The 14,294-nt window shown below is 47.3% G+C and overlaps 1 protein-coding gene across 1 annotated transcript in view; it reads right to left on the bottom strand.

Moving 5' to 3' along the window:
• LOC144160007 (uncharacterized) overlaps positions 1-14,294 on the bottom strand; it is a 61,250-nt gene that overhangs the window by 10,117 nt on the left and 36,839 nt on the right. The gene's annotated exons all lie outside the window — the stretch shown is intronic.

Below are 14,294 nucleotides of genomic sequence, written 5' to 3'. Positions count from 1 at the left end.
CGGCAACGCCAAATAGTACAGGACAATTTTTACCGAAAATGCGTGGTTAAAGTAACTACCGTAATGTTAAAATTAACTATTATTACTGTGAATATTGTGAGCGCTGTAGTCAGAGGATCAGGCGATGCTGCCAAATCTGTACTGCAGAAAAAACTCCCCTGTTTTAAGTTTCGTGTATATTGGCGTTTGAACGTCCGCTACATTGGCGGCTCCAGAGGAGGGGGAGGGGGGATCAGGGCTCCCCTGAGACCACTGCTTTCCCTTTTGCCTTCCTCTTTTATTTTCCAATATCCACCATTTCACCTCCCCATATCCATTTTATTCCTCGGCGACGTAATGTTCTGGCCATGAGTTTGGGGCATAGAATAGGAGTGCACCGGCTTCGCAACTTTGTTGGTGCACCACCCCCATGCCCTTCTGGGTGTAGCCCGAAAGAACCCATTCCCGTTGGAACCCCTCCCGTTTAAACCCATTCTCGAAACGCCCTTCCTATTTGGTCCTTCCCGCGTGCGCCCGTTCCCAAAACGCCCTTCCCGTTTGACCGCTTCTATTTCAACCCGTTCCCAAAACACCCTTCCCGTTTCAACCCGCTCCCGAAAAGCCCGCTCCCGAAAAAGTTCAGATAAGTTTATGAGCTCGCAGTGCGCTTTTAGCCTCCAAAATTGCGCTGGGCAATGTAGTGTAGGTCACTGAGCAAGTACTACAACATATTTTACTCATTTCTTGCTTACTTATTTAGCGCGGGGGCAAATTCTGTTTCACCTTGACTCTAACGCTACTCAATAGATGGCGCCACCGACACGGTTTCTTTTTATAGCTGTACAGGCGATGGCTACAGTATTCTAAAAAAACTACAGTAATTGTGAACTACAGCAACAAAATTATGCGTGATTTGCTTTGAAACTAATTCTTAAGATATCGCTACTTGCACCGCGGCGGCCTGAATACGCAAACCGCAAACGGTGTGCTAACTGGTAACCCAGTAAATGGTGACGCAAACACGGTAACGATATACTAAAACTCTCTATTATGGACGGATAACTACCGTAATGTTTGCGTTTGCTATTCCTTGTACTGCGTGCCCGCCTATCCGTAAAATGTACACGCAAGAGCTTGGAGTGTTTTTAACGCCTGGATGAAAAATTTGTGCGAACCATTTCCTCCAAGAAAAAATTTCAGATTTAGCCTTCAATGACCATTCTTTTACAGATATGTGCATATAAAGTGACCCTTCTCCACACATTAAAATTAACCGTACCACTGGCTTGGTCTATAATAGTTACCACGTTCATAAAATGTTTTTTTTTCTGTAGTTTGCTAGATTCGGTAATTATATTTCGCGATATCTTTTTCCTGCGTAGAAATAAAGCAGTAGCCCTGTACTACACCTAATACATTAATAGTTGCATTTCTTAAAACACCCAACTTCATTTTCGGCAAGAAATCCGGATGCTACAAATTGGCACTGCGACTGCGGAAAGGTTCTATTTTGTTAATTATCGTCCTTTCTTTTTTGTATGTGTTGCATATAACTGCATGTGCATTCGTATATGCAACCGTAGGGGCTGGAACTATCACCGCTGCCGCGGAGTACGCATGCAAGCAACACGTTCCAGACCACTCGAACAACGCTGAAGCAGACGGAAGGGTGTGGTTTCAGCTGTACGTAATTCCCCAACGCTGTACAGTGTCGGGCGTAACGCAGCAACATAAGAGTTGTTTTTCAATTGGCGCAGCGTATCGTAAAACGGACCATTGCGAAAAGGTTGCAGGTTAATACGGCGACTGCATACTTTGGCTCCGCCAGCCATAACGTTTTTTTTATTGGGTTAAAATACAGTCGGACGTAAGTATATTTTCGAAAATCGCACGCCTCGGTCCGAGTCACCCGAATCGAAACTGAGTTCGTTATTCCGGGAAGGGGCTAAATGGGAAAACGCGAAACGGGAAGGGCGTTTTGTACCCGGTTGAAGCGGCACGTAACAAGCGGGAAGGTTCAAACGGGAACGGGTTCAAATGGGAACAGGCGAAATGGTAAAGGGTGAAAAGGGAAGGGCGTTTTGCACCGGGTTGAAACGGGAGGGAACAAGCGGGAAGGATAAAATGGGAGCGGGTTCAAACGGGAACCTCCCCCACTTCCAGCCTATTGTTCAGTAAAACCTGCCTTTGCAATGCGGTAAACCGTTTCCTCCTTGTCGGCGATGTGCCCCAAAGCGGGCACCGCTTGCATGGGAAGCGCTTTGCTCTTCACCTGCACCGAAAGCCTGGATCCGGTTTTCTCTGGGGCAAGCGAGCTGTCTGCAGTGCCCTGGAGGCTGGAACTGCAAGCAGTTCTTACCCACACGCTTCTTCCTAACAACGAAAACAGACATGCTTTGTTGTGCAACAAGTCCGTTCACGGTCTGTTTTTATCCCTAACGAGAGTTGCCCGAACACCCCCGCTTAGATGGTCACTCACATATCCACATCCTGGTCCCCCTACCAAAGACGAGGGATGTCGCGTACGCCTTGATTCGCGTGCTGCCGACGACGAGTCACCCGTATACCGCTTCAGGACCCCTGTGCATGTCCCTGAAACTGCCCACTCAAGTCATCTGACGGAATCATGGATGAAAACCTTTTAACCTTTGGAGTTAAAACGAAAGGCTAGACGCCATGGCCAGCAGTACACTTATATGATAAAAATATTCTGGCCGAAAGACGATTACGGATGAATTGAATGGTACCGTTTCTTTTCTATTGCTATATCAACCGGAACTCGGCTTTAGCCAAACATATCGCCGTTCACTTATTTACGTCACAACGCATGTCAAACCACTAAAATATAGAGCAAACGCAAAAACCCCGAAGGTGGTGCTTTAGCTGTGGTTAGTGATTTTGTGTATTGTAAGATATGATCGACCTGGAGACAGATTGCGTAGGTAGGGCCTTAACTGCCCTGTGCTCAGAACAAGAGTGTATAATTTGACCTTTGTGCACTGGGTGGTCAAGCTATCGTGCACCAAGATTACAAAAAGAGCAATGGTGTTACTCGAAGAAAGCCTAACACGTAATGTTTCCAGTGCAGTGGAATTGCACCCAGTAATTGTTTCGTTAATGAGATCTGAATTATTGATTATAATTATCTAACTCGAGAAGTGCTACGCTAATCATTGAAGTGTCAATGAGGCACGTATATACCCACGAGAGGTATCTAACTTGGTAATTTTTTTACCGGCGAACGATTTGCGGACCTATTTATTCTCACGGATAAAGAATCCCCTCAAGATATGAAAAATACCACGTGACGGCGCTCCCGCGTGCATCGTAAAGCAATGCCCTTGAACAGGCTGCGTCTGAGTTAGCCAGAAGGAAATAAAGAAAAGAAACAAAGAAGAAATCACCACCGAGTTTGTTGCTTATCTGCTATACGCGTCCAGCGACACTTGCTCTTGCTGCTCCTTCTTTGCATGCCCTTATCAAGGTGATGCGCCGTCTTTTCGGACCTGTGACACGCAAAGCAGTTGGTTGGAATCAGGTTATTTGAGGGCGCTGGCTTGAGATGTGCACTAGGTTACCTCGATTCCAGCGCCGGACGCGAGAATTAAGTGCCCTAATACGCGTGGAAGCGGTGTTACGTGGCATTTTGGGTGCCTAGTACCTTAGGACCGCACAATGTCCGTCCGCGTCCATCCGTGCGCCAACCACCATTTAGTGAAACTCGATTTGAGCCTCGAGTTGCAGTGTAATTTAGGGAATAATCAATGTGCAACTCACGGCTCAAACCGAATGAAGGTCGGGGCGCAAATCGGATCTCACTCGGGGCGCAACTTGGACTTCATTTCGAGTCTCCGTACTACGCACCCTCGCCCATCATCCACGGAGTGGAGATGCTGCCATTTTTTTATGTTTCGCGGAGTTTCTTTATCAGTCAAAATAAATGACTAACTATACGCAATTAGTTAGTCGGTGAAAATGCCACAGTCAGATTCCTCTCGTGGGCACCTACAAGTGCCTCATTGTCACTTCAATGATTAGGGCTGCACTTGTCCCGTTAGATAAATAATTATAATTACTTAAATCTCATTAACGAAAAAAATGACGGGGCGCTACTCCACTTTTTGGAAACAATATTAGCTAGGTTTCGTTCGGGCAGCGCCATTTTTGTTTTTTTTAAATCTTGGTGCATGATAGGTGGGACACCCTGTATACGAACTAATTCTTTCTATTTGACATACCTGGAGAGTGTAATCGCACCGCACCAGGAGAGTACATTTCTCATTTTTAGGTATTGAAATGCGCCAACAACAGCCCGCAACATTTTATTCGTTGAACTATTATAACACCCACGTTGAAAACAAAGCGTTCAGCGTTGATGAAGTTTACGCACTTATTGCTTATCAGCAGCGGGTAATTGAGGTACAATACAAGCGCTGGCCCTTCGAGTGGCTATAATACAGAAGTATAACACTACTAGCGCAATAGAGACGCAATAAAGGCCACGTTAGAAGATCTAGCATTCGGTAACTCACTCACTTCTACTTAAACCACTGAGAACATAAAAAATACAAGAAATTACGAAATACCATAATTTCGCGCTACAGTGACGCAATACGCCTCGAGCTTTGCGATCGCTGCGCGGCCTGCCGCTGCTTCTCCGCGGAGTTGGCGGGATTTGCGCTGCGCATCCCATAGGGCCTCATGCAGTGTTTCGGTTCTCTTTCGCATCTTTTTGCCTTTCCAAGCGCTAAAAAACTCGTTATGGTGACGTCTGTAAGTAAACAGTACGTTTAGGTCACTTCAAAACCCACTGCGTCTTGGTAGGGTGCACAAACACCAACAATAGCTATCCGGGAACGCGGCTCTGCGTCCTTCTCGGCCGCTGTTACGGGCGTCGGCGACGGCAGCAGCATACCACCACTGTCACCTCCGAGTACGTCCGGCAGAAGCGAATTAAATGCAGAGCATTTCAGTAACTCCCGATGTCACCCGCGTTGGCGTCCGTAATCCGCACCGCACCCCTCCCTACTATATATAAAAAAAAGCACCATCCGGCGCCAGGTTTTGATCCCTCGACCCTGCGGGCGGAACGCAATGTACATGGTGCTTAACCGACTGCGCCACAAAGCCGACACAGATTGGGAGGCTACGGACGCGCCTTATATCCTTGACTCATTCAAATTACTGCTGACGAGCGCTCTCTCGTCAGCAGTTGCCACAAGTGCAACAACATTAACGTAACGCAAACTACTTAACGTCGTGCGCCCCCGGAAATGCTCTGCATTTGATCGTGCCTCTCGCGAGGGGGATGTTGACGCTACCTCTTGCAGAGATTGAGTGCAACCACCGAGAGCAAGGTCCCACGAGCGGCGCGCGCACCGTGGACTGGTGGCGCCATCTGTCAGACGCGACGCGAACTACTATCATGGCAGTGCGAAAAACGAACGCGCGAAATACAAACCGGGCTGTTTGCCTCAAAACGTCTCCAACTTTGGTCTGAAAAATCAAGGGCCTTTGGCAGTGCTAACAACATTGTTTTACAAAAGGCTTTTTATCCGTCGTCGTCGTACCCGTTGCAGCCCCACTGTGCCGTGAATTTAATTTTTGCTGGATCTATAGGTACGTCGGACGTACCCACAAAATTTCTTAGGGATACGCCTGACGTATCGGCACAGTCTTTTAAAGGTATGTCGGTGCACTGGGCTCGGCACAATCTTTTTAAGGTATGTCGGTGCACTGGGCTGCACTCAGACCTCTTCGATTACTAACCACTGTGTGCCACTTTAGCGAGGTGATCCAGGAGCTTTAAGCCACTTGAGACACCGGCCTGGTCATATCTGTTCTAATGCCACGTGATCATCTTGTACAGTTCGATGCTTTCCATACAGTTCTGTCCAAACAGAATGCCAGCTGTCGGTAAAGTTCTGTCTAGCGGAAACGCAACTCATGGTGGGAGCACTCTTTCTTGCTTTTACTCAACCGGCTAAGCCCTTTCGGCGCACTGACAAGCTGTAATCACTGCTAATTATTTTTTATTGTCGCCTCGTTTAAACCTGATACTGGCACAGTGAGAGGTGTGTTTTGTTTTGTAGCGCGGACAACGAATGCGACCTCATTACGAATATATGCGTCGTAGAAAAATATATTTCGAGGATGCGATTACCCAATACCTGATAATAACTTGTGCCTTTTATAAAAATATAAGCCATGAGAAAATGTTAAGTATATTCCAAGGCACTCATGTGCACTCATGTGCACAAGGCAAAGATTTGCACTCATGCATTATAGCAAGAAGTTGAACCAAGAAAAACGAATTAAACCACTGAAAAATTAATGGTCTGCAAGTCCGGAAGAAATAAAATAGCTCGCACAGAAATGAAAAAAAAAAACTAGTGTGCGAAATGCACTGTTATTTCGCGAGACATATGGGGAGGGGTGAGTGGAGGGGATGCTTACGTATTGTTGTGTACGATTGCGGAGCAAATTCAAGGAAAGAACGTTTTAGTAATCACACACACAAACTACTCGTTCACGTCACTCTAGTTTTTAGACTTCAACTACCAGCTGATCCCTCGGCGAACGCATTTTTTTTAGGTATGCAAGTTCAAAACTGATAAAATGTGTCTTTAGAAGAGTGGGATATCTGATTAGGCCTTCTGATTTCCGTTTGTGCTAGATTCTGCAGCCTTCCTGAGTCATATGACTATGCTTCGAAGAAACGTTTAGTCGCGAACGGGCATTACTGTAGAAGCCCTTCTCCGGGCTGCTTGCGGAGGATATATGTAACATATATGAATGTGCGGGCGCTCAGCGCGCGAGAAGACGCCCGACAATATTTTTTCTTGTCATGCGCTGATCGCGGGTATAATTTTGGATTATCCATCGTACTTATTTCGTAGAATGTTCGTGAATTATATGTCCAGGGTAGTGATCAATATCTGAGGTATGATATTGGCAAGCGTAACTGGCGTGCTGCCTGGTGTGAGCGCTCCCCTAGGTTATATAAGCGCACAAAGCTGATTTACATCGTAGTGTATAGCCATGGCCTGACCATCTGGGGATATTATGCTTACGGAGACACTGTTAGTAAATTTCAGGGCAGTGGAATCCCAATCATCTCCATATGCATATCCCCGTTTCGCGACACCGACCTGCGACGCACATTTGGCGCTTGTACAGACTGAATGTACCAGACTAAGATCGCGTCATACACATTTACACTCTCGTAAACACACCACATTTGCGAACAGAGTGACTGCTGCACAGAAATATGTATTTCCAACGCCTACAAACGGTAAATCTCAGTCGTGAACGTGCCCCGAAAGCAACAGTGACAGTGGGGAGCGGGCCGGCGACTCCCGCGGCTGCTTTCGAAATGGGCCGCTAGGGGGATTTCAGTGGCGCCCCTACAGGCCGCGCTCGAGGCGTATAGGGAGACATTAAAACATTTAGCAGGCACGAGCGAACGAACTGGGGCGCCAATATCACAACACAGCCAATTTGCAGTCGCTTTAAACGTTCGCCTCTGTCACACAGACAAGATTCTCTGACGTCGTCGATGCTTTGCCAGAATGTGACTAGGGCTGAATATCTGTTATAGACCGTTTACAGCGACCACTTGGGCTGACCTTCAACAAGTAAACCTAGCAACGCACTCGCCATTACTAGCCTTTGACGGGTGTATCCCGAAAGAACCCATTCCCGTTTGAACCCATTCCCGAAACGCCCTTCCCGCTTGACCCGTCCCGTGCGCGCCCGTTCCCAAAACGACCTTCCCGTTTGGGCGCTTCCTGTTTCAGCCCGTTCCCAAAACGCCCTTCCCGTTACAACCCGCTCCCAAAGTGCACTTCTCATTTCATCCCGCATCGTTCCAACCCATTTGAATTTCTGAAAATATGCGTTACCGTTTTCGAAACTGTTCTCCAAAATGTGCTTACAAGCAACGGGTCATGCACTGAAAACTTTTATGCAGCAAATTTTCCATAATCAACCGATATTTCGGGCGGATAAAAGTTTCAGAATGCTTTAGGCCGATACTGCCCTCTTGACGCAAAATTTGTAGCGGCGTAAGTGTACTAGAAAAATACCCAATATCTTGAGTAATGCACGCATCGGATTTTTCCTGCAGTTGGTGTTCGTACGTGCGGCTGAAATTTATTTATCAGCCGCTCTTATGCTTATTCTTTGGAGCGTAGCTTTGTCTTCGGGTTCGAGAGATCTATAGATCAAAGATGTCCATAGGAGAGACTTTTAAAAAGGCATGAACATCTGCAGAAATCTGAGAACTGGCTACTGATGCCTTTCCTACGTGAGTAATGGGTAGATTTCTTTGTTTATTTACCGATATTTTACGGCCTGGTCGGGCTCATGGAGGAGGGAACATAAAAACACATCAGTATTGGTTGGCGCAGTTTAAAAACGCCCAACACAAATAACTAAAAGACATAAATATGTAATAGACGCAAAGGGGTCCGAACGCAAGGGGTCAGAACAATGATATGCATTCGTAATGTATTCCAATTTTAGAACACGATGATTCAACTAGAACACACATTTCCAATACGTGAGGAAAATTCTAACGATACCGAGTTCACTGTTTGTTCAGTTAACTTACTCCAGTAAGAAATTGCACGAGGAAACAAAGATAACTTTTGAATAGCTATTCAGCTGATTGGCTGCCTAATAGTCTTACTATGATGTCTTCTCGCTAAACGTCTGAAAGGCCCTTAGAGGTAGTATTCCCGCGACAATTTCAAGTTTCTGTATTAAAGAAAATTTAGGCTAGAGACGACCCTGCGCTGCTTAATTTTCTAAAGGTTTTCCATATCATGCTAATTGAGTAAATTAGAGTGACGGGAATAAACAGAATCAATAAAACGCAAAAGTAAGTTGATAATTTTCGCCGCTTCTCATGACTGCGATTTTTTATAGCCAGATGTGGCATATGTATCCAGATACGTAGGGTTACTTCATTTTTATATATCTTTTTATCGTTTATAGTTTTTATCCATTTCTTTTCGACATTGATGTACACTTGCGCTATTATAACAATTAAATGGGTTAGCCCGCCAAATACGATTTCTTTGAAAGTGAGGGTGTTTTTAAACTGAGTACGCTATTCCGCAACGGGCTAAATAGGAAAATACGAAACGGGAAGGTTCTTTCGCCCCGGGTTTAAATGGGAATGGGTTCTAACGGGAACGTCCAAGTGGGAAAGGGCGAAACGGGAAGGTCATTTTGCGCCGGGTTGAAACGGGAGGTAACAAGCGGGAAGGGTTAAATAGGAATGGGTTCAAACGGGAACCTCCCCCTTTCACAGGGGGCGGTTTCAGTTTCAGCCTTAAAGGGACACTGAAGTGATATGTAAACATTGCGGGATTACTAGCGCAAATTGTAGTCCGGAGTCCCCAGGCCATGTTTCGACCACTCTAGGCGCGTTTACGCGATTTTATTTAGTAGAAAAACTAATTCGAAAACGCTGTCCTCCTCTCTTTACGCTCGCCCATTTTCTGTGGCGTTTTCGTGTGACGTCAGGAGGGGATGAGCTGCCAATTGGCTGCGCCACGGCTGCGCTACTGCACGGCTCCCCGGCCGACAGAGTCAGTCGGCCCAGCGTTTCGTCCGCCGGCCGCCGGTGGGTCGTCGCAATCAAGGAGGTTAAAAAAAATTGCTTTGTCGCAATTCGTTCGCTTAGTTGAAACGAAGCCAGGACACGTTTGTGAATTGAAGAATGTGCCTTTCTTTACTTGGTTTGTTTGTACACTGTATCTAGCTCCAAGTCAAGGTCGCTTCACACAAGCGTTGCACATGCGACGCTTCGCTGACTGGTACGCCAGTAGGAAAATATAAGGCCTCTTGAAGGCGGGAGAAGAGTCAGCGAAGTCAATATAGGTACTAAGCAAATAAAATAAACTGATATTTTTACCGTACAGCGTAAAACTAGGGCGCGGGGAGCACTTTTTTGCGCTGGGCGAACAAGCACAGCGGTCAGCAGCACGACTACGCATCTGCGAACGCTTTTCCGTCTACGAAATGCAATTGCTAGACGTGAGCTACTGTGGAAACTCGGATGACGCTTACTGCACGATCGCAGTACAACAAATAGTCACCTAAGCTGCTTGAAATGCCAAAACTAAATAAAAGTGTAAACCGGTTGTACAATATATACCCTATATTAGCAAGGCATTCGTGTCCCGCTCCGTGGCCTAGCGGTCTGGGGCGCTAGGAATTCACCGCAAATGTTTTGCGAGTCGCGAGTTCGAATCCCTGCGGGTACGTGCTTTTTTTTTGTGAGTTAACTTTTTTGTTTTCCGCCGATGTTTTCTATATTGAGTTCACCTTTTTTGGGGCCGCAACGTTCATGGCTACACGAACTAGTTCACAAGACGCGCGCAGGCTGGCACTGGCGCGCTAGCGAGCTCTCGTTGGCGTGCTGTTGCCATAAGCACCGACTGCTTGCAGGCAGTGGGCACAGGCCAGAATGAACAGACCCTTGGCCTGGTGCGAACACGCTTTTTACGATACAGGCATGAGGAAGGCAAGCTCCGAATATGGGGGAAAAGCGCATGACATTTGGGCGTCTGTGGGTACGCGGAGGGCGTTCATGCACTGCGTAGGTCTCGGCTAGTGAATGCTACGACTACAAGCCGTCCTGGGAGGCTTATCTTGTGCATTTTACAGCCGAAAACATGGCAGAAGCGCGGTACGATGATTACTGAGATATTGAGAATGCCCATCCAACAACGCCAACGGTTGTGTTTTACAGAACCGAAACCGAAACCGAAACTTGTGTGATTGCTAACCTTGGGCATCGTCCAATCACGGCGCCCCTCCTCCCAACGTCACAGCCTTAGTTGGTGCGGCCGCCGCAAACCGCGCATGGTAGTTTTTCTTCTTTCGCGCTTTGTAAAATAATTACCGATTTGTCAACCGGATAAACGATGAAAAGTGTGCTAATTTGAGCCAGTCTACGCAGTGCAAGCAAAAACGGGAGCTTGACAAATTCACTTCAGTGTCCCTTTAAGCGTGAACCACACGGAGCGTTTTCTGCTCGCGAAAACGCGCTGCGCACGACACCGGCACGATGACGCTGTCCCGAATACTGCCCGAATGCTGCATGTGGCGCGGCGGCGCGGCAGGCGGCGGCAACATGGCAGCCGCGAAGTGGAGCAGGTAGCTCGACCAACCGCTTGTCATCGCTCTTTAAGATGCCACTCAAGGAACAATTGAAGTTGCTTGTGCAGTAAACCAGCTGATAATGTGGTCGCAAACGATACTATAACGCATCGTCTGCGCCGCTAGGCAAAGTGCGAATCAAATATCCGCCCCCGAGGTAAGCATAAACGTCTCCGGCGGGGCCAGCCGGCTGTCCGGAGCATTTTCAAACTGCCGCCACGAAGAGTGCGCCTCCCCATTGGCGCAATTCTGCGGGCTACTCCACTGCCGCGCACGTTGCGCTTCATTATCTGGCCGAGGTAGAGGGTGCCTCGGGCCAATATCGTCGACGCGGGCGTGAAAATATCGCGCGAGCAACGCCGACGCGCACGAATCGCGTGCAGAAACGCTCCACGCATTTCACGGTTTAGGTTGCCATGGTGATCAGCGAAGCGTTCAGTCAGAAAATGTGGAAGTCGCGGGGAAAAAATTGTGCCGTAGTCGGATGTACCAGGTGGGATCGTTGTGGGGCGAATCGCCGTGCTAGTAGCATTGGCCGCAACTTCACAAGGACTTTCCGTGTGTTTAACGTTTCCTAATCCACCACTTTCGGCACAGTGGCCGCGACGCGGAAACCAGGCGTCATTGGATCGCCATTCTCCAACGGAAGAATTTTGTTCCAAGAACATCGGAAACGATGAATTTTCGAGACCGTAACGGAAGGCAGCTGCAAAGCGTAGTGTACGTCACACCAATCTGCCTTGGCACGCTTGTTCCACAGCATGCCTCCGGGTGTGTGTAGGCGTTGCGTGCATGTGGTCGTGACAAAACGAATTAGCCATAACGAAACGAAATGGCGCCATAGGCCATGAGACACGGAGTTACGATGATTTTAAACGTCCCGCGATACCTAAAGACCGTGCCACCGTGCCTTGCAGACCAACGTTAATGTTGCAGACAACTCGGACCATCTGGCGTATATATTGACAACTTCTTTCTCGATTTCATTGTGTTTTGTTGACATTTCACGTGCAGAGACGGCGCGCAGAGTGAAATTTGAACCCGCCATTGCGGAGAGTTGTATGAGAATGGCGTCCGCTTCTCGGCACGCTCCGCAAAATCGGACAGCTGTGACATAGACTTCGGCAGATGTTGCTGCTGATTTTTTTTACCCCAGCAGCAGTGATTTCTCCACCAACGATTGGATTCGTTAGATTTTTGTTCTGATGAAGATGCTCCAATTCAAGTGCCTCAGACATCGAGAGATGCTGGTAGGTAGGTTCGTTTTTCACGTCGCGCTGTATTTATAAACAAAACATGTCCCATCTGACGACTGCGGTTTTGCTTTGATGTGTAGGGGCTGTACAACGTAGCGTGGGGATATTTTGTCAAATGCACCGCACCGTATTGTGTTATCCCCTGCAAGATAGCCTGGAATCAATGCCAACTGGAAGCAATCTTGCTTTGTTCCTGTCTAACCGCATTTGAGGTTAGAATTGCCATGCCAGCCTTTGGCTTCTTACTTTAAGCCGGGGGCAGCATAATACTTCCTCCTGTGCGGCCCCCGGGCCGTAGGTTGCCACCCCACGTATGCATGGTTTCTGTGCACATAGAAATATAAAAAAATGCCGTATAAAACGCGTGAACAGCGATTTGGCGATGGGCGCCCGTGAGAACAGCTCTTCAAGCAGCTTTGTGGGCCGTTTTTTGGGACTAAGTAGTCTCTGAAGGTTGGCACACAATATGTACACATTTGATAAGTGCTCATTCACAGCGACACTTAAAAAAGTTTAAGTCGTTCCACTCAATGTGAAAGCTGTCGGAAGTGCAGAGCAGTGATTCGCACTAATGGGCTGTTGCGCAGTCATCTGTTCACTGCTACCACCGAATGCAATTCAAATTTACCGCCTTAGCAGTGTTCGCGCACCCCCTGCCTGAAAGAGCGCCAGGGGGAGTTCAGTTCTTTTTGTGCTTGCTTTACCTCCCGCACGTACCGACCTTGCACGGCCACTTTTTTTGCTTGCTAACGTAAAAACCAACCGAACGAGTGTTCCTAACAAAATTAACGCGGGCGCGGCCTGTCAATTCCGTATATTCTGCCTCAAAAGTACCTGCAGTTTTCTTTGTGCTAAACAACAGGGAGACGTATGACAAGCGCTAGCGCGTCACGAGTTTCGAACGCTTATGACTATATGAACCGCTTTGCTTTCGGAGCCACTGGGTTACGCCGCGACGACTGCCGCTACTACAAGAACGCCGTGTGGTGCTCTACTTGGGTCCAGCGAGAGAGCTACGGTGACAAGGCGAGCCCCTAAGTGCTCTGCACATAATAATTGCACAATTCGCCCTTTAAAGGGACAGACAACCGATTTTTGTCGAGTATATATTCTCTATCCCAAATGAAAGGGCATCACTTAAAGCACCTTGACGAGAAACGGTTTTGCTGATAACGCTCTAGAACTTTTTAAATCGAATTTTCTGCTCTACGAGCCGTATGTGTCCCTCCCAAAACTAATGCTGGCAACCATGACATAGAGTAGCTCGGCAACATACTTTTGTCTGTATGCGAAATAAAAAACGATATTTAAAAACTTGTTCCCAGCTAAAAAAGTGTGAATCGCAGGCTTTCCTGTTCCTTTATGTGTTTTTTTAATGCAAGGGTCTATTTTGCACGAATGCGCCATCTGTTGGGGTAGACGATAGGTAGAATCTGGCTTCACGTTGTGGAGGCGGGAAGTTCGATTCTCCCCGGGAGCGACTTTTTTTTTTTTTTTTTAAGCTGCCGTTGGTGTATTTGGAGACTGAAATCAAATATTTCGGCAGAACAAACGCCACTGACTCAGACAGAATCGTCAAAGCTCCTTCGCTGGGTCTGTTTACTGAACGCTGCCGTTGATTCTGGGCATGGAGGCTCAGTTAGCCACACTGACAGCAACCTAGCGGCGGCGGGCGGCGTGTCTTTAGAATTTTCAAAGTAATGTTTAGAAATACATATCCTATTTAAGCTTGTACAAATACTTGTGTTAAAAGGTTTTCAATACGTAAATAAACGTTTCAGCAGTTACAGTAGCTGCTAGGTTTGTAGGTCACGTGACAGGGACACATATTGTAGTGTCAAGTTTCGACACTACGAACCGCCACCCTTCCGATTTCAGGAAGTT

The sequence above is a fragment of the Haemaphysalis longicornis genome, unplaced genomic scaffold, assembly GCF_048455015.1.
Source record: "Haemaphysalis longicornis isolate Haplotype H1 unplaced genomic scaffold, Haemaphysalis longicornis Haplotype H1 scaffold_10, whole genome shotgun sequence".
NCBI classification, from domain to species: domain Eukaryota; kingdom Metazoa; phylum Arthropoda; class Arachnida; order Ixodida; family Ixodidae; genus Haemaphysalis; species Haemaphysalis longicornis.
The sequence above is the reverse complement of the archived record's forward strand: the minus strand, read 5'-3'. Positions and strand labels throughout refer to the sequence as shown.